Raw genomic sequence first — 18,252 nt, 5'->3', positions numbered from 1 at the left:
CAGCAACATTTCACTCCAAGATCAAGCCATTGATTAGCGTTGAAAGTGAAAGCTGATACTTGCACAATAAAACGCGTTAGTCTGCACAGTCAGGCACAAAACATATTGCATAGTTTCTAAAGGAGCATCAATAAAGTGAATTTTTCTATAATGCAATAAATGGCCAAGGTCTCCTGCACCCGAGAAGAATCGCCAAGCTTAAACCTGAATGAAAAATATAGAACGAGGTGGCAAATGTCAACCTAAGCACTCTTCGAGAATACAAAGACCCAACCGCACAACAGACAAAAGGCTTGGGTTTTAGTCTCCTGCCCTTAAGCCATATCAGAGCACTCTATGCCACGAGTTCTATTTCATCACATGCATGCTAAATTAATTCAGATTCTACTATCAAATGTCATCCTGTTAAAGGCAACATTACATAACTTCTATACAATGCGTCATCTATATATATTTCGCTTATAGCTTTTGTCCACAGCATGGTTAAAGGGCTGAATGGAACAAGGAATACATATCACTCTTTTGATGCCTGTATTGAAAAACAAGTACTGGCAAAGCCAATGAGGCTCAGCTATGAGAACTACTGGTTTTGGCAATGTTTTGGAGCCCTGCTGTGCAGCATGGTTAAGAGTGGTAATAAAAGTTAAACACTAACACGGCCAGCGCAAACTTTTTTTAGGCACTTTTGCACCTGCGGGGGGTGGGGGGGGGATAAGCGAGAGGAGATGGGGAAGCTTAGGTTCAACAAAGAGTGAGATGGAGGGACTGGGGACAAGCAGATGGACAAAGGGGTGGTGGGTGGGAGGTGCCTGCAGACAGACAGAGGGAGGGAGGAATGGTGGGCAGGAGGCACCAGCAAACAGCCCGACAAAGGGGTGGTGGGCGGGAGACGCCAGTAGACAGACAGACAGACAGACAGACAAAGGAGGGGTGGACCAGCAGATAGACAGACTGACTGACAGACAGACAGACAGAGACACAGACATTGAGGGTGGGCAGGAGGGGCCAGCAACACAGACATGGGGGGTTGGTCGGGGGGGCCAGCAAGACAAACATGGGGGGTGGTCGGGAGGGGCAAGCAAAAGACAACCATGGGAGGGTGGGTGGTAAGGGCCAGCAAGGCAAACCGGGGGAGAGGGGCCAGCAAGAAAACATGGGGGGTGGGGGAGAGAGGCCAGCAAGACAAACATGGGGTTGGGCGGGAGGAGCCAGCAAGACAAAAATGGGGGGTGGGGGGGAGGGGCCAGCAAGACAAAAATGGGGGGTGGGGGGGAGGGGCCAGCAAGACAAACATGGGGGGTGGGGGGGAGAGGCCAGCAAGACAAACATGGGGGGCGGGCGGGAGGGGCCAGCAAGACAAACCTAGGGGGCGGGCGGGAGGGGCCAGCAAGACAAACGTGGGGGGAGGGGCCAGCAAGACAAACGTGGGGGGCGGGCGGGAGGGGCCAGCAAGACAAACGTGGGGTGGGCGGGAGGGGCCAGCAAGGCAAACGTGGGGTGGGCGGGAGGGGCCAGCAAGGCAAACGTGGGGTGGGGGGAGGGGCCAGCAAGGCAAACGTGGGGTGGGGGGAGGGGCCAGCAAGGCAAACGTGGAGAGGGCGGGAGGGGCCAGCAAGACAAACATGGGGGGCAGGCGGGAGGGGCCAGCAAGACGAACATGGGGGGCAGGCGGGAGGGGCCAGCAAGACGAACATGGGGGGCAGGCGGGAGGGGCCAGCAAGACGAACATGGGGGGCAGGCGGGAGGGGCCAGCAAGACGAACATGGGGGGCAGGCGGGAGGGGCCAGCAAGACAAACGTGGGGAGGGCGGGAGGCGCCAGCAAGACAAACGTGGGGAGGGCGGGAGGGGCCAGCAAGACAAATGTGGGGAGGGCGGGAGGGGCCAGCAAGACAAATGTGGGGAGGGCGGGAGGGGCCAGCAAGACAAATGTGGGGAGGGCGGGAGGGGCCAGCAAGACAAATGTGGGGAGGGCGGGAGGGGCCAGCAAGACAAATGTGGGGAGGGCGGGAGGGGCCAGCAAGACAAATGTGGGGAGGGCGGGAGGGGCCAGCAAGACAAATGTGGGGAGGGCGGGAGGGGCCAGCAAGACAAACGTGGGGTGGGCGGAGGGAGGTGCCAGCAAGACAAACGTGGGCGGAGGGAGGGACCAGCAAGACAAATATGGGGGGGAGGGGCCAGCAAGACAAACATGGGGGTGGGGGGGAGGAGCCAGCAAGACAAATATGGGGGTGGATAGGAGGGGCCAGCAAGACAAACATGGGAGTGGATAGGAGGGGCCAGCAAGACAAACATGGGGTGGATAGGAGGGGCCAGCAAGACAAACATGGGGGTGGATAGGAGGGGCCAGCAAGACAAACATGGGGGTGGATAGGAGGGGCCAGCAAGACAAACATGGGGGTGGCTGGGGGTGGGAAGGGCCAGCTAGAGAAACGGGTGGGTGTGAGGGGCCAGCAAGAGAAACTGGTGGGTGGGTGGGAGGGGCCAGCAAGAGAAACGGGTTGCCAGCAAGAGAAACGGGTGGGTGGGTGGGTGGTGCCAGCAAGAGAAACGGGTGGGTGGGAGGCGCCAGCAAGACAAAAGGGCAGAAGCCAGCAGACAAATGGGTGGGTGGGAAGGGCCAGCAAGACGGGTGGGTGGGAAGGGCCAGCAAGACGGGTGGGAGGGGTCAGCAAGAAAAACATGGGGGTGGGTGGGAGGGGCCAGCAAGACAAACATTGGGGTGGGTGGGAGGGGCAAGCAAGACAAACATGGGGGTGGGTGGGAGGGGCAAGCTGACAGATAATTGACGGGCGGATCTACCACATATCACTCCAACAACTCTAAATTGTTCCCATGTGGCCCTCAGATGGATTGGATGTAAAAGGGTCATAACTGCCGAAATCCAGTTATTGCTTGGCAACTGGACCAAATATATGCTCATGGGACTTTATTCTGTACAAAATCTGGAAACCGCATCTACCCCGTCGCATACTAAACTGAGATATATAACATACCAAAGAAACAATTCTGCTGTTACTTGGTCAATCATGCATTGGTGGCCCTCCCTCCCTGAATAGAGTACTTTAGAATCCAGAGTCACAATAGAATAGAGTACTTTAGAATCCAGAGTCACAATGTAGCTCATGGAGACTAAGGGTGTCTCTAGGACAGGCTTCTCCAACAAGTAGCTAGTGAGTTAATGATAGCTCTTCATTTACTTGTAAGTAGCTCTCCAGTGTGCAGTCTAGTTTACGAAATGCAAGGCTTTTGCTTGGCTGAATTATTAGATGTATACCAAAATTTAAAAGTGTGCACCTGAGACGATAATATGTATATTTTCAGACCTCATAAGCGCGTTTGGAGAAAAGTGGCTGAATTTCGAGAATATATTTAAAGCTGATATTTATGTGATGAATCATGTGGCACTGTGTGAAAATTATTACTAATATTATTACCTTGACATTCGTTATAGCTATGCCTCCTATGTATTACCCATGTAAAGGAATTCCAAATTGACAGTCTTTTTAACACTGCTTGTGTCAAACCTGAATGATGCACTGAAGTGATAATTTCTGGCATCTCTGCACTGAGGTAAACACTGGCAGGGGCCCACTAATTTATTCTTGTCTGATGTGGTCATTATTACAACACTAATAATATTAGTAGCTCAGGATGATTTTCATTGAGCAGAAGTAGCTCTCATTACAGAAAAGGTTGGAGACACCTGTTCTAGGATCTACTGCACACTGGTTAATAACACACCAGACACCCTTTACACCTGAGGGTACAATGGGCACAAGACGTGAGAGACCTGGATGACAGACTAGAACCTTAGGGTCCTTGCGTTGTCCATGCAACAGTCATTGAGTTGAAATACTTTCACAGGGTTTATTATAGCCCAACTATGTTCAGTAGAATGAAACGGGGATTAGATCCAGATGCATGAGATTGGGAGAGGGTGGTACACACAATATCGGAGTGTCCTGTAATACAAAGATACTGACACAGGGTCTGTGATATACTCTCTAGGGTGGTGGGCAGACAGGTTACACCAGAACCCAAGATGCCTTATTGGGAATTATGGATGACTGAGGGGGCTCGCCGGACACTAGAAGGTTTGTGGCATCAGTTTTACTAATAGCCAAGATAGACATTGCTCAAAACTGGCATGCAGCGAGGGCGCCTATGGTGAGTGCATGGACTTGTAATGGACTATTGTGCAAAAGCAGAAGACTATGTATATAAATGAAAAAGCTCTTTCGGAAATATCACAAGTTATGGGATATGTGGTGGAACTATCCTGAAAACATTTGTCTTCTTTGGTGCTGGAAAGAATGGTACTGTTTAGACGAGGCGATGAGAAGAACAGTGAGTCGTTTGCTGTATTTTATTTAACTATTTAAAATCAATCAGTAAATTTGTGAACAAAAACAAAAAGAACCACCCGCTCCCACTTTGCGCATCTTCTTATCAAATTGAGTAAGTTGGTTAGATGTCATGGAAAATAATTAGTGGAGGAGATAGTTACAAGGAGGTTGTCTGGGGGTTAGCTACAGCTGTGATGCAGTCTACCTTATTTGGGGCCACTATTTGGAATTAAGACTGGTGGGCTTGACTTCTTGCTGCTTTCTGTGGCAGCAAAAGCACGGAGGGGCTGGGGCGATGACGTGTATGCAGCTCGGCGAGGATTCAGGGAACGGAGAGTCCAGAAACAACCTCAGGAGAGGGACCTGGAAATGTTTTAAGATAAGGATGTGATGCTTGGCATGCCAAAGGTTGGTATGCTTGGAGACAGTGGTGGGCTGAGCGAAGGCAGGAGTTAAATGGATATGCTGCTGTTTGGTTGAAAGGATCAGCAATATTGAGGAGGTTGAAAGGCAGTTGGGGTTATGAAAAAGTTGATGTATTAGTGAGGATGGACAGGTATTGTTTTGTTGTTGCGAGCTAGCCAAAGGCCCTGGCCTACTAAAGTGGCCAACTCTTCCAGTGGATAGCCTGTGTGCTCTTCTGCTCCCGCTCGCCCTCGGTGTACCTTAACATGCCTGTTCACATCAGAGGGTATTCGTGGCCCTTTTTTCCGCCCTACAATCCTAGCCCGGGGCCGTCTCGCTCTTGCATCTCGAGAGCAGACGACACCTATGTTGTGCGTTGTTGCCGGGCCGCGCCCTGGCTTCGGATGTGGCCCTGTCACACTCAGACTTCCTATACTCACTCCTGCTTGCAGAGCTCTCCTGGCGCAGCCAATAACGCGCGACAGTTGATCGGTTCAGTGAATCTCGAGTAGCAATGCTTTCTATTTCATTTCGTCTACTTATAGTCTTGTTGGTGGGAACACGAGGGTGTGTCTTTCAAACAACAAACATTGCAGGCAACGATCAAGACTTTTAAATAGCAACTCGGCAGAGAGCGGCAAATCTTACAGCTCACATTACTCCCCGGCTTTGATGGAAACACAATTAGCAGGATCAGAAACGCAACCCAACACAGGCGATACAAACCCAACTGCTCACGCTGGTGAGAATATTGTTCATCAAGGTGACCCTTTCACCTTGGCCTGCTGCTAAAAACCTTCATACATTTCAGAGCGCTGTCAAATGCAAACTGTGGGAATGCGAAAGAAAAACTGCAGACACCCTCCCCCCCACCCTGTTCCCCATTAGAGGACTGAGAACAGGAACACACACATGCAAGCTGGGGACACTGCGATGGACAGACACAGCTGGAGACCCCCCCCTCTCACTCAATGAATGAGTCACTGGTGTAGACGAGGGTTCTCATTCCAGCGGCATCATTCGCAATAGAGCTATATTTGTCTCCTATTTTCTGTACAAGAAATGAAGCCGGGAAATGCAGTCCTGCATTTTGATTTTCTCACGGTTCTGGCTCTGCTGACTGAAGAGGACATGCTTGTACACTCGGCTGCAAGAAGAAACCACGATAAGCACCATCCATGTTTTGGAGTACACATTTTTAAGTACTTTCATATGCAATAATTTAGAAAAGGGAGGAAAGGTGAAATACATTATTTGCCTAAGATCACACAATTTGGTTATGCGATGAAGCCAAGATTAATTCAGGTTTTCTGCTTTCACTTTGTACAAATAAGCCTCTAAATAGGTATCTATTTGTCTACCCTTTTTACATCAAATGTTAATGTTTTGTTTTTACCTCCTTCTACACGAGAGTGGAGCGACGGGTGGCAAGGAGAAGCCACATTAAAGCTTGGCTCGAGGTTTCCAAAGCCAGGCTTCAGACTTGAGCTTACAGTGGATCTCTCACCTCTAGCCATAAGTACATTTCACAGCACCATTTTCACAAACATGCGAAAACTCCAAAGGCTCTGAAGAGGTACGAATGATGTATTCCAATACTGTAGAGGTGTAGTAGGCAAGCCTTAACCCAGGGATGTTCAGATACACATTCCCAGGAAAACTTTAAAAGTACTGTGCCCTAGCTGTGCGTTTTTCAGCAGAATTTTTTTTAAATACAATGTAGTTTGCCAGCAGTTTAAAAATCTAATTACTCAATATCACACAGTATGTTTTTCATATTGCTTATAGCTTCCTTCATTACATCCTAATAGATTCTCAGTCATACGATATAGGATTCACAGAGTAGTGGGAAACAATCAAGCGTCAAATCCTACAGGTTAACATCAATGCTACTGCTCAAATACATAGAGCTAACATGCTCAGACCTCAGCATAGATTAGTGATTTAATAGAAACCCTTATAAATTACACAATGCCTCGGCACAAGTCATAAAATCACAGACTCAGGCAGCAGTACATTCTGTGGAACTCCCTTCCTCCCCCAATTTCCACTCTGGAAACTCACTCCTTATTTCGTAAGTCCTTGAAGACCTGGCTTTTCACCTGTCCTAACCTGTAAACCTGAAAACCACGGTCACGGATTGCTCTCCGCAGCGCCGTGATGCCCCTGGTCTAAGTTTGTGCTCTACAAAATTTATATTCATTCAGTAAGCGCCCTCTGGTGCCAACCTGCCATACTCTGTGATATGCTTCCAGAACTCGGCACGTATTATATATAATGTAAATATCAGCTTTAAACATTTCGGGTAGGTTACTTATACATTAAGGTTTTGTTAAAAACTACAGAAGTACTGGGAGACGGTACAAAACACAACTGGTGAAACGTTTCACTTCACTGTACCAAGATATCCAAACAACTCTGGAAGACCTAACTTATAAACAAACCTAGACGCTTTACTTCCACAGAAGCAGACGGATATTGCGGATGCTGTGCGCGGTAAACCAAGTTTTCACATCCCTCTGGGCGAAGAGAAGGGGAAAGAGAGAGTCCTGGAACTTGACCTGCTGGTCATGGAGAAATCCTCACAATTTCTAGTAGAGTGAGAGACTATGAAATCCAATCGAGTGGCAAAAGTATTTTTCTTGGAGTTCATTGAAATCATGGCCCCTGCTACCACAGTGTATTAAGAACTGCTACTGGTGACAGGGAGGATGGACATTTCTCCCAAGAGGGAAATACATGATCTACACAGGGAGGTAGCATGGTACATACAACACACGCTGGTTGGTACTTACTGACTAGGTCACCTCATATACTGGAGACAGGCTCAGGGTGAGGATGGGAATTTTATCTAAAACCAGGCTGTGTTATATCGGCTTCATAGCTAACATCTGGTTGTAGGCAAAAACACTTGCTTATAAGATCGCATCAGGTTTTTTTTTTTTAAAGAACTTTATTTAAAACTTGGGCACTATACCGATTGGAAGGTTTCTGCTACACATTTCTAACATAAGCAGCATGTTGCTCTACATAAATTTAGGAAACTAGCACAGATTTTGCATATCATGTAATTAATTTAATTATGTAATCAATTTATCATGTCATTAGTTCCCATGCTCGAGGATATTCGAGTGATGCCTCAACATTGAGAGAAAAAACTGTACTGAAATCTTTGTAATGGAGAAGAATCTCATGTCATATGATAATTGTGGATATTGAACCAACATCACATACAAAATCTTTCTTTCCCTTAAAAGAGAAGCAGTCATGGACGCTTCCTAACTCAAAGCCTTAGTCTGAGCTCGTCTACACTAGTGTTGTGATTTCCTGGATCAAGCCAAGGGCAGTTTCTGGATATACCTGTGAAACAGGATTGCCACTCTCATACAACTGGGCGAGATTTAGCACATGGCACTAAAAAAAAATCCTTACAAGGTTCATTGTTCTTTTTATAATCCCATGAGCTTTGCATTAATCTTCTTGTAGCCCAGTTAACAGCAATGTCACATGTTTCAATTTCATCCACTGTACCTGCTAAGCAGTGCTTTAATAAATAAGGTATAAAGTGAGTTTGCAGCTAGTGTGCCTTGCTAACAATTCTTCAAATTTCTCAGTTTCCTGTTAAGTTAGTTTGTGAGATGGCAGCCTGATAAATTAAAGCATTTCAGTGCCTTGGGTACTGGAGTTAAATTGCTCCTTAGAAAAAAGCAGAACACTTGTTCTTGGTGTGATCTGTGCAAGATCGTAAATTATAAATAACTCGAGAGTGAGGTTCTAGTACAAATGGAAACGTGCTACCTTCATCATCTGGTTAGTGTACGGTGAGACACATTCTCAATAGGCCTTCAACAAAGCCTCTGCTAAACTCATGAACTCTCCTTTGCCTTCCCAGTGACGTTTGTTTCAACAAGAAAATCTAATGAACTTAAGGTTCTTCCAGGTAAATACCAATATACAGATGTCTTACAAATAGGGTCCTTCTACAAATTCACTTATTTATACCAAAGCTCCTTTATAATTTAACATAAAAGAGTGAAATATTCTCTCTGTTCTTTCCTAGACGCATTCCAACCCAGATGCATATGTTATGTACACTTTGACTAGTTTATAAAATAATGTAGGAAAGGCGCAGGCAGTACCACTCAGATCCCTACCGCAAGCTGAGTTTTATTTTGAATCCGACTGTTGCATAGTTGGTTCATTTTCCAGAGAGCTTCAGCCACAACCCACCAGGTGGAAACTACATCATTAGCATGTATTCGAGTCTCCCATTCAGTGTGCCTTGCCATCCAGCATTTTGATCATATAAGACACAAGCATGCATTCTGTAAGCATCCCCGTGAGGCTTATGCAGTTTGGCTAGGCTATTGCTCCTCTGAAGCTGCTATCTCTCACTCAGCCCCCGGCTTTGCACTTTATTGTCACGTCTGTAGCAGGAGACGGTGCTGTGTGCGGCCTAGCACGCATTACGTCTGTAGTGACCCCGGCAGAGTAAGTCCTTAGGCTCTTGAGTGACCTTTACCCTAAGGTCAAACATATTCCTTTGACAACACAGATTAGGCTATTGCTCCACACAGCAGCAGGACTCTGAAATAGAGCCTTACCTAGCATGACTTTCGAGCTACCAGCTTCCCTGGTCTTTACTGACTTTACTCCCAGCTTTTACCACTTTCCGGTAGCAGCTGGTACACGCTGTTAATAGTAGAACACATGAATATGACAAGTACACCCAGTAAAACACCTCTGTTTTACTGCTGAGACGCCCCGCAGAACTAAGCCCCACTGAAGTTTTAATGTGATTTTATACTCTCCTTTCCCCTATGCTCGTTTGCATTAACAGACATTTAGATTTTTGAGTTGCAAATTTACTTCTCCCACGCCTAAACAAAAGTGTTGTAAGAAGCTCATGTTAACAAAGGAATGTGTTTTATATTTTGCTCATTCAAGTCTTGTCTACCCCATAATCACCTTTTTTTGTAAGAAGTGACCTTTCTGTTTCTTAAGGCACTAGCGGGCCATGAGTTCCATTTTCCACGGTAAACCCACTCCAGCGCACCTGAAAAACACCACTTCAGTCCCTTCTGCTGAGCAATGCCATTGCATGTCCACAGCGGGGCCAATCCGCTGCAGAGGGTCATATTGACTAGGAGAGGGCCGCACGTAACGTTAACTACAATGTAGTCAGACTTCATATACAGTGACTGCGCTTAGGTGGGCCTGCAGTCCCACATTTTGCAAGTGTCTCTTGAAATCAGGGCTCCTGTCCCACAACAGCCCTACAGGATCGCATTTTGGTTCCATATCATTTTTAACCCTCATACAGGACAAGCAGCTATCAATTCAATTCAATTCAAGGGATCTTTATTCGGTGATTAAAAATCGCCATAAAAGCACATACATATATACATGAATAAAAAAACATTAAACGTTTCCAAAATCCCAGAGCTAAAATATTAATAACAGCCAAAGACACAAAAAACTACAACACATTGGAAGGACAAAGGAGAATCAATACCTATTCTAAAACCATCATATGTCTCCCCTAGTTAGCCTTAGGCGGACCGCCACTTTAATAAAATTCATTATGCTACACAGTGTTAAAGGGTCCGATGCTTTTTGTAAAAAGAGTAGTGCCTCGCTAGCATGTTCTAGTTTAGCTTGTTTTAAAATATTTACTAAAAATCTACGCCTAGGCATTGTGAAAAAAGGGCAGAGTAAAACAAAATGAAGGGAATCCTGCGGAGACCTATTGTCGCAGCCGCAGGATCCCTTCTGGTCAATAGATGTTGAAAACCCTGCTGGTGACGCCAATATAAATGGGAGTAGGTTAAGTCTGAAACGGCACATCAAGAATCTGTCCTGTGCGTTATACATAAGATACAAATATGGCTCCATCCCCTCGACGCTCTTAACCAGGTTATGGGCCCTCACTGTTGTTTTGAGCCCTTCCGCCTCAGCTCTACGTAAACATTTCAGCTCTAAAAAAGCTTTCTTTACATGCATCTTATGCTGGGCTACAATTGTTGCCGGGTTGGTAAAGAGATTTCCATAACCTAGTTCCTCTAAGGTGTTCTTTACGTAATTGAGCCATGAAATTCGCATAGATTTGTCCCTCTCTAAACAATCCTTTAAGATTTCTCTGCTTAGAGCTGCATCAGGATTAACCCAAATTTTCAACCAGGCCACAATTGGCCTTAGTTTGACCAAATCCTCTAGGTAGGGCCTCCCTAGTTCCCTGTGTATTATAAAGCCAGCAGTACTTGGGGGTACCCTCAGGACTGTTTTTAGGTATTTGTTTTCCTCCTGTTGGATTCTTGTAGTATTAACATAGCCCCATACCTCTGCCCCATAGATTACTCTGGAGCAACATATGGAGCTGTACAGGTTCATCACCTGTTCCGGACTCCACCTACCTAACCTCCGGCCATAACTTGCTATGGCCCCGTTTGAAGCAACCATTTTGCTGCAACGCTCCTCGACCAGGGAATTAAACTGTAAGGCACCATCGAAGGTTACACCTAAGTAAGGAAATGTTTTGACCCGTTCTACTATGTGGTTTCCTATTGTATAAGTGAACTTAGAGCGGGGTTTTTTACCAGCCAGGAGCACATAAGATTTGCCCAGATTAACAGAAAGATCTAAAGCACCCATGAACTTAACGAATCCATCGATCAGTGTTTGTAAGCTCCTGGGTGTACGTGAAAGCAGGACCGCGTCATCTGCGTAAAGCAGAACAGGAATATGACGCGACCCCACCCTTGGGCAATCTGCCTTTAGATTTAACAAAAACTGTTCCAGATTGTTTATGTAAAGTGAGAACAAAAATGGGGCGAGAATACAGCCTTGCCGAACTCCGCTCATGCAAGGGAATGGATAGGTCAACCCTCCCTCCCTGTTAAATCGAACCCTGGCCGTAGTGTCGCTATGTAGTTCCCTTAGTATGTTGATTAGGCCACCCTCTATCCCCATACGAGACATCATGTGCCAAAGTTTCTCCCTGTTGACGTCATCGAATGCCGCTGCCAAATCCATGAATCCCATATAAATGGATTCATCGCTAGCCATAGTGTATTTGGCAGTCAGCATATAAAGATTCAAGCATTGATCACTGGTGGACCTCCCCGTCCTAAATCCGTATTGAGTGTCCGAAAAGATGTTATTTTCATCGGTCCACTCAGACAGTCTATTAAGGATCGCCCTACCCAGGAGTTTTGCAGATACATCAATCAGGGAGATAGGGCGATAACACTTAGGGTCGTCCCTATTGCCCTTTTTAAAAATTGGCACAATTATCGCTTTAGACCAGGACGGGGGCAAGCCACAGGTAATGGCAGTATTTATCACCCTGGTCATTATGGGAGCCCAGAGTTCTATACAACTCAGAAACAGGTCAGGGGGAATTCCGTCAGTACCAGGGGCTTTGTTTTTGGTCAAACCCTCTATCCCAGCAGTAATCTCCTTGATAGTGAAAGTTATCATTTGAGCCTGAATTGGAGTTCCAGGTAACTCTACAGGGGTTCCGGACTCATAGTTATACAAGCCCCTGTAGTGAGTAACCCACTGTTCTGGGAGGATGTTAGACCCTATCTCCGGGGTGTCATTTTCCTGGAAAGTGGGTTTGTTAATGATCTGCCAGAATCTGCCCAAGTCCTTTTTTTCCCCTGCTTCTCTTAAATCTGCCCACGCTTCTCCCTGCAGGGCAAGTTTCCTCCTCTTAATCTCTTTCTTGTATTTCTCCCTACACGCCTTAATTTTTTGGGAATCCCTTGGTTTGATTTTAAGACTGCTTTTAAGCTCCCTCAAGGCTTTGGAGCAATCCCTGTCGAACCATCGAGGGTTACCATGGTTCCTTGTGGGCGCACTAGTTTTTAGTAGGCCATCAATCAGGTTAGCAATCTGGCCAAATGCTTCAAGTAGCCTCGGTCCATGGACGTCTGTATCTAAACAGTCATTAATAGCGATTTTACCAGCGTCCACCAGGGACTTAAAAAAAAGTTTCCCTGTTTATTTTGGACCACCTTAGTCTTCTACCCTGATCAGTTACCTTCTCCCTGGTTGTGCAATGGTCTCTACCCTTTATACCCACCCGATACATCAACTCCAAGACAAGTGGGTTGTGATCGCTGAAACTGCTCCATTCAATTCCTGCGCTAATAGTTCTATTTAATAGGGATCTTGAAACCAAGATATAATCTATGATAGATGAGCATCCCCTACCCTTAAATGTGGGTGGGAGTGTACCATCCTTCTGGGTGCCCATCATGTTGATAGTATGCTCTAGATCGTAATTAAGCCGGAGCTTACTAAAAGCTGACCCTGTCGGCGTGTGCGAGAAATGCGGCCCTTTCTCCAAGGGACATTCAGACCATTCTGTATTGGGAAGGACCAGTGCCGAACAGAGATGGCAATTAAAATCCCCCATAACCAGCAGCGCAAATGACTGCCCCTTTTTCTGGGCTATTGTTTCCCGACCCAATCTGTACTCCAGCTCTGCAACAAATGAGGTGTGGTCTCCCGCAACCTCATTGTTATAAATGTTAAGTACAGTGAATCTTAGCCCCTTCCCGGAGAACCGTACAGCTTGAATCACTTTCGAGTTCCAGTCCGGGGTAGACCAACTGCCTGCAAGGTCTAAGTTTACATAAATGGCTAATCCTCCCATGGCTCTCCCTGGTCTAGATTTTTGCGCAGGTACAAAAAAACACTTGTACCCCTGCAAGTGGAAATTATTGTTACGGGCCCATGTCTCCTGCAGGCTGATTACATGAAATTTCCTAATGTAATCACACCACTCTTTGTTGGAGAATTTGGCTGCCAAACCTGCTACATTCCAAGAAATAATTCTCAAAGTCCCGTTGCTATGCTCAATTCCCCCTTGGGACCCCCTATATGACTAACTCTGACCCTCGTGTGTCCAGCCCAAGACTTACTATATTTTCAGTATCTATAACCATGGACACATCCAGCACAGACCTCCCGCCACATCTAGATGTAGTAATTTGCTGTTCTGGGGGGCTTCGCTGCTCCAACTCCCCTGGTAGAACCCCTATATTCCCGTCTCCTAAAGGGACAGTACCCGTTGAGATGGAAGGCCTGCCCATTTGTCAATCGACCCCCTCAAGATCGCTCAGGCAACTAAACCGATTGAGAGAATGAAAGGGTGGCTCCGGGCGGCTAAATGGTGGCCTAAGGTTAAGTTTGTGTTGTCTGCCCCTCCGTACGACCCTCGTCCAGTTGTCATGGGTTGAAGTCGGGTAAATAGGGATAGGGAGAAAAAAGAAAGACACATAAAGGGTTTGGATGGTTGATTCCCGTGATCTATTCTTTCCTTGACATATATGATTAACAGTTCTAACGTCTCTGAAGCTCAACAATATGCAATCCCCATTTATAGATTTATGTGTTTTACCTACCCAGGGCACCCTTCTAACCATTATGATTTCGTTATTTAGGTGTGCCGGGAGGGGTCTGTTCACGTTCAGCCACTCAATTACCCTACTTTTTAAAGAGCAGAAATCCTCCGCTTCATCTGCTTCAAGTGTGGGAACGCCAGCCATGACTACTGTGTAGTCATTCGCATCTGGGGGTAGGTTAGGCCTACGTGGCCTGGGCAAAGGCTTCATTAAAGGTGTTAAAGCAATGCGTTCACCGGGATGTATTAAAGGAACTGGGTTTACAGAGGGGGATGACCTGTTGGAGTTAGATGGCTTGGCTAGTACGGAGTTAGTTCCAGGGGGTTGAGGAGGGGCCTTGACAATAACAGCCTGTGGGGGAGGTAAATTCACTACCCTATTTGGGGGCTGCTGGGGGGCCGCGGAGGTGGGAGCAGACTCTGGAGATCTTCCCTGGGGACCAGCCGAGGTTTTTATGCTGTTTAACGTAGCCTCCAGGATGGTAAGTCTGATCTCAACCTTTTTGATGCTCTCACTGATTGGTAACAATAACGACCTGAGCAGGAATTCCAGGTTGCCTAGCGGAACAACTGAAACGGGGACACTAGAAGTATTATTTCCTGTATCATTTATCAAGGTAGGGACAGTGGCAGCCTGTACAGTGGGTTTAGATTGTGCTTTGTCCACTAAACTCACCCTAAGTGGGGGGAGTTTAGAAGTCCTCCAAAACTCAGAGTGGGGGATTTTTGGTTTATTTTTACCCTGGGCACCCCTCGACTTCCTCCTACGTTTATTTGGTGGGGGCCCCTGTGCCCTTTGCACGATCGCTAGCTTAGGATTGGATTTCCTAACTTTGGGGGCTAATGGGGGTTGAGATATTAAATCAATAGTCGCCCTGCTTGGGCTTAGGCTGTTGGCGGGAGTTAAACTCATGGTTGGATCCGGTGGGGTATTAGTACACTCCCTCAACAAGAGGGGAACATCATCTGTTAGAGTTGGCTCCCCACTAAGTGAGGTAGAATTTTCACAGAGGGGCCTATGTTTCAGGTTATCTATGGAGCGTCTACGCTCCGCCCTGAGCCTGGTCAGGGTACTCTCCTTATCCCCGTCTCCCACAGCCCGAGGGAAATAGTTTTCTAGGGTCCTATTTTTCGCCCCTCCCTGCCTCATGAGGGAACCTTCTCTTGCCGGAGAAGGCATCTCTATTTAATACCGTTAATGGGCTAGAGCGAACTATATCAAGTAATAAGACCCCTACACAAGTGTCCAGCGCAAGAGGGTAGGCCCAGCCCGGCCTACGACAGCCTATGACGGCCTTTGACGGTCCCGCCCTTGTCCCAGGCTTCTCCCGGTCGCTCCCGCGCAGCGGTACTGAATGATGGTAAAATAGGACTGTGGGTAAAGGGGAGGGGCGGTCAGGGAGAGCGGCCCAGGTGTTGGGAATCCGGGCTGGCAGCGCTCCTGGGAAGTGTAGTCCCAGTGCAGCGCTTGCACTCGCTCGCAGCCCTGGTTGCCTCACACGCCTCCCAAGATACCGGCAAGGTCCGTTACAGTTCAGCCAGGCACCCCCCACGAAGCGGGACCCGCCGAGCGGGTTCCGCGAGAGGTAGATGGAAAGTAGAAGTATTCACAGTCCCAAACGTGGTCCGGAAAACAGCAAAGCGTCCCACTCAGGTCCAAGGGTGTGTGATATTTAAACAGTTCTGGATGGGGAGGGGCGGTCAGGGAGAGCGGCCCAGGTGTTGGGAATCCGGGCTGGCAGCGCTCCTGGGAAGTGTAGTCCCAGTGCAGCGCTTGCACTCGCTCGCAGCCCTGGTTGCCTCACACGCCTCCCAAGATACCGGCAAGGTCCGTTACAGTTCAGCCAGGCACCCCCCACGAAGCGGGACCCGCGGAGCGGGTTCCGCGAGAGGTAGATGGAAAGTAGAAGTATTCACAGTCCCAAACGTGGTCCGGAAAACAGCTATCACTCCTTATGCCCATTAGGAGCTGTGAAAGAGATATCCATCATTAGCTGGGAGGAAGGAATTGCAGCACAGGAGGGGACCCTGCACAAGAGAGCTTAAAAAGCACGTACTTCTACTAAGATGCAAATCCACCTACTTGCCCAGAAACAGCCCAGGATGTTTTAATGAATACTATTATGGGGTCCATTGATGTTTATTTCTTCCATTAAGCCTGTTTTAAGTGCTGCGATATTGTCAGCTCAAAGTAGAGCTGTACAAGGAGAGTATGATTTGCCCAGGATCAAACAGTTAAGCAGTAGACTCGAGAGTGCGCATTGCTACTTGCTGCATTTACCATCATATTCCATTTTTGTGAATATACCATGAGCCTGGGCACTTCTCCAACACCCCCCAACTAATATCCATTCCATTTTATTTTTAACCAAAAGTGTACTCGCAGCTTTTAACGTAAGTCTAAATACTGTGAAGTTTATCAAAAACGGAGCAGACAAATAAGCTCAAAAAGGGTTTGCCCAAAAGCACACAAGTTGGCCAATTGAGAGGCTGGGGTTAAAAACGGTATCTACCATATATCACAACTGTGCTGCAAGTGATTCTGATAACAAGGTAAAGGAGCTGCCCTTCCCAAGGAAATGTCACAGCGCTGCGTTCCCTGCCAAGCTTCAGAATACAGTGTATATTTCTAACATATTTAGGTGAATTGGTTCAGCTAAGATTAGATGCCAAGTATCCTAGTTCCAGGACTAAAGTGTACCCATTGGCCTAGGTCCTGTGGCAGTAGGCAAATGTTGCGAGTACCTGTGGTAGATACTTATATGTATCATTGCGGTCTCAAAGCTTAAGACAATTTCACTCCATTTGGATACCAGAGTTACTCATTTTCTACATTTGTGTCCCAAAAGTAGTCGCGGCTCACTCTGGTGGTAAAGGGATTAGAGCTCAAATACAGTATGATTAGCAATTGCATTCGATAAATTAAATCTCCAATCCAGTTGCATCATATTCATTCATATAGCCTGATTTACAGGAGGCCTATTTAGAATGAAACTCCAAAAATGCGCTTTCTGACTCTTAGCCCCCTGCTCCCCAACAAACATCATCTGATTTGGATGTGCACGGTAAGTGTCCTGCAAAGTGCAAATGGAAAGCTGGCCACCTTAGGTATGCGCGGAGCCATAAGAATTAAGAGCCAGCTTTGAGAAACAATAGTTTTGTTTTATGAATAGCAAGAAAGTTTACCCAAGGTTCATTAAGAAATAGAACCTAAACCACACTAGCAGCAGCACTACAAACCTAAAGCTTGAGCCAGACGCGAGCCTGCCACCTGGCTCTGGCTCAGCTCGGGGTCCTGTGGGAACCTCGAGCTAATAATGAGCCGAATTTTCAGGCGGCTTCTGCCTGCTACCCTCTCTCTACCCAGGATGCGGCGTTATGATCAGAGCTGCAGACTTTGGAACTGGGAACCAGGTTCGAGTCTTGGCAGTCAGCGCAATATCCAGCGATTGTCTGCAAATCAATTAATCTCTGTGTACCTAAAAAAATGAATGTGACCGTGCCTTATTATTGTATTGATTATTGTATTATTTGCTGGACGACAGAACAATGGATTTAATATACACAACTAGAGCTCTTTTTGCGATGTTGGTCTTTCAGCCTGTTATTTTTCTAACTAACGGATGTATAGGTTACATGTATGCACTCTATACGTCGTGCCTCCTTTTCACGCTTCTTTTCAATATCATTTTGCTGCATAAATGAGTTATTAGTATGCGCAGCTTCCCCACTTTTGTTAGCACTATTGCACATCCTTATATTTGTTCATTTCTTCGGCTGCCTTGCCTCTTTTCAACTCGATACTCCAACCTGCTACCTCAAGTTTCCACACAACCATCTCTTTTGGCAGGCAAACCAATAATTCCATACCAACTTTTGGCAATCGTCTACTATTGCGGGCATTCAAATTCTTCCAAAGCCATTTTCTTTTCCATGCACTTTTTAAACTTAGTCTTAACTCTATATTGCAAGATACATTTTAGTATTTTAGAACATGCTTATGCAAATCTGTAAAGCACTTTGGATAAAACGAATGTACAAAGTATAAAAGAAGTAAATGCACAGTGGCAAAATGGTTCATTGTCGTG

General features: G+C 46.6%; 1 protein-coding gene and 1 long non-coding RNA gene across 19 annotated transcripts in view; both read right to left on the bottom strand.

The window, feature by feature from the left end:
- LMO7 (LIM domain 7) overlaps positions 1–18,252 on the bottom strand; it is a 516,155-nt gene that overhangs the window by 222,832 nt on the left and 275,071 nt on the right. The gene's annotated exons all lie outside the window — the stretch shown is intronic.
- Positions 7,686–16,496, bottom strand: LOC144771722 (uncharacterized). Its single transcript, XR_013599447.1, has 2 exons — positions 16,106–16,496; positions 7,686–10,084 (listed from the first exon to the last, which is right to left on the bottom strand). It is a non-coding gene; the product is annotated as an uncharacterized LOC144771722 (long non-coding RNA).

This window comes from Lissotriton helveticus, chromosome 8, assembly GCF_964261635.1.
Source record: "Lissotriton helveticus chromosome 8, aLisHel1.1, whole genome shotgun sequence".
NCBI classification, from domain to species: domain Eukaryota; kingdom Metazoa; phylum Chordata; class Amphibia; order Caudata; family Salamandridae; genus Lissotriton; species Lissotriton helveticus.
The sequence above is the reverse complement of the archived record's forward strand: the minus strand, read 5'-3'. Positions and strand labels throughout refer to the sequence as shown.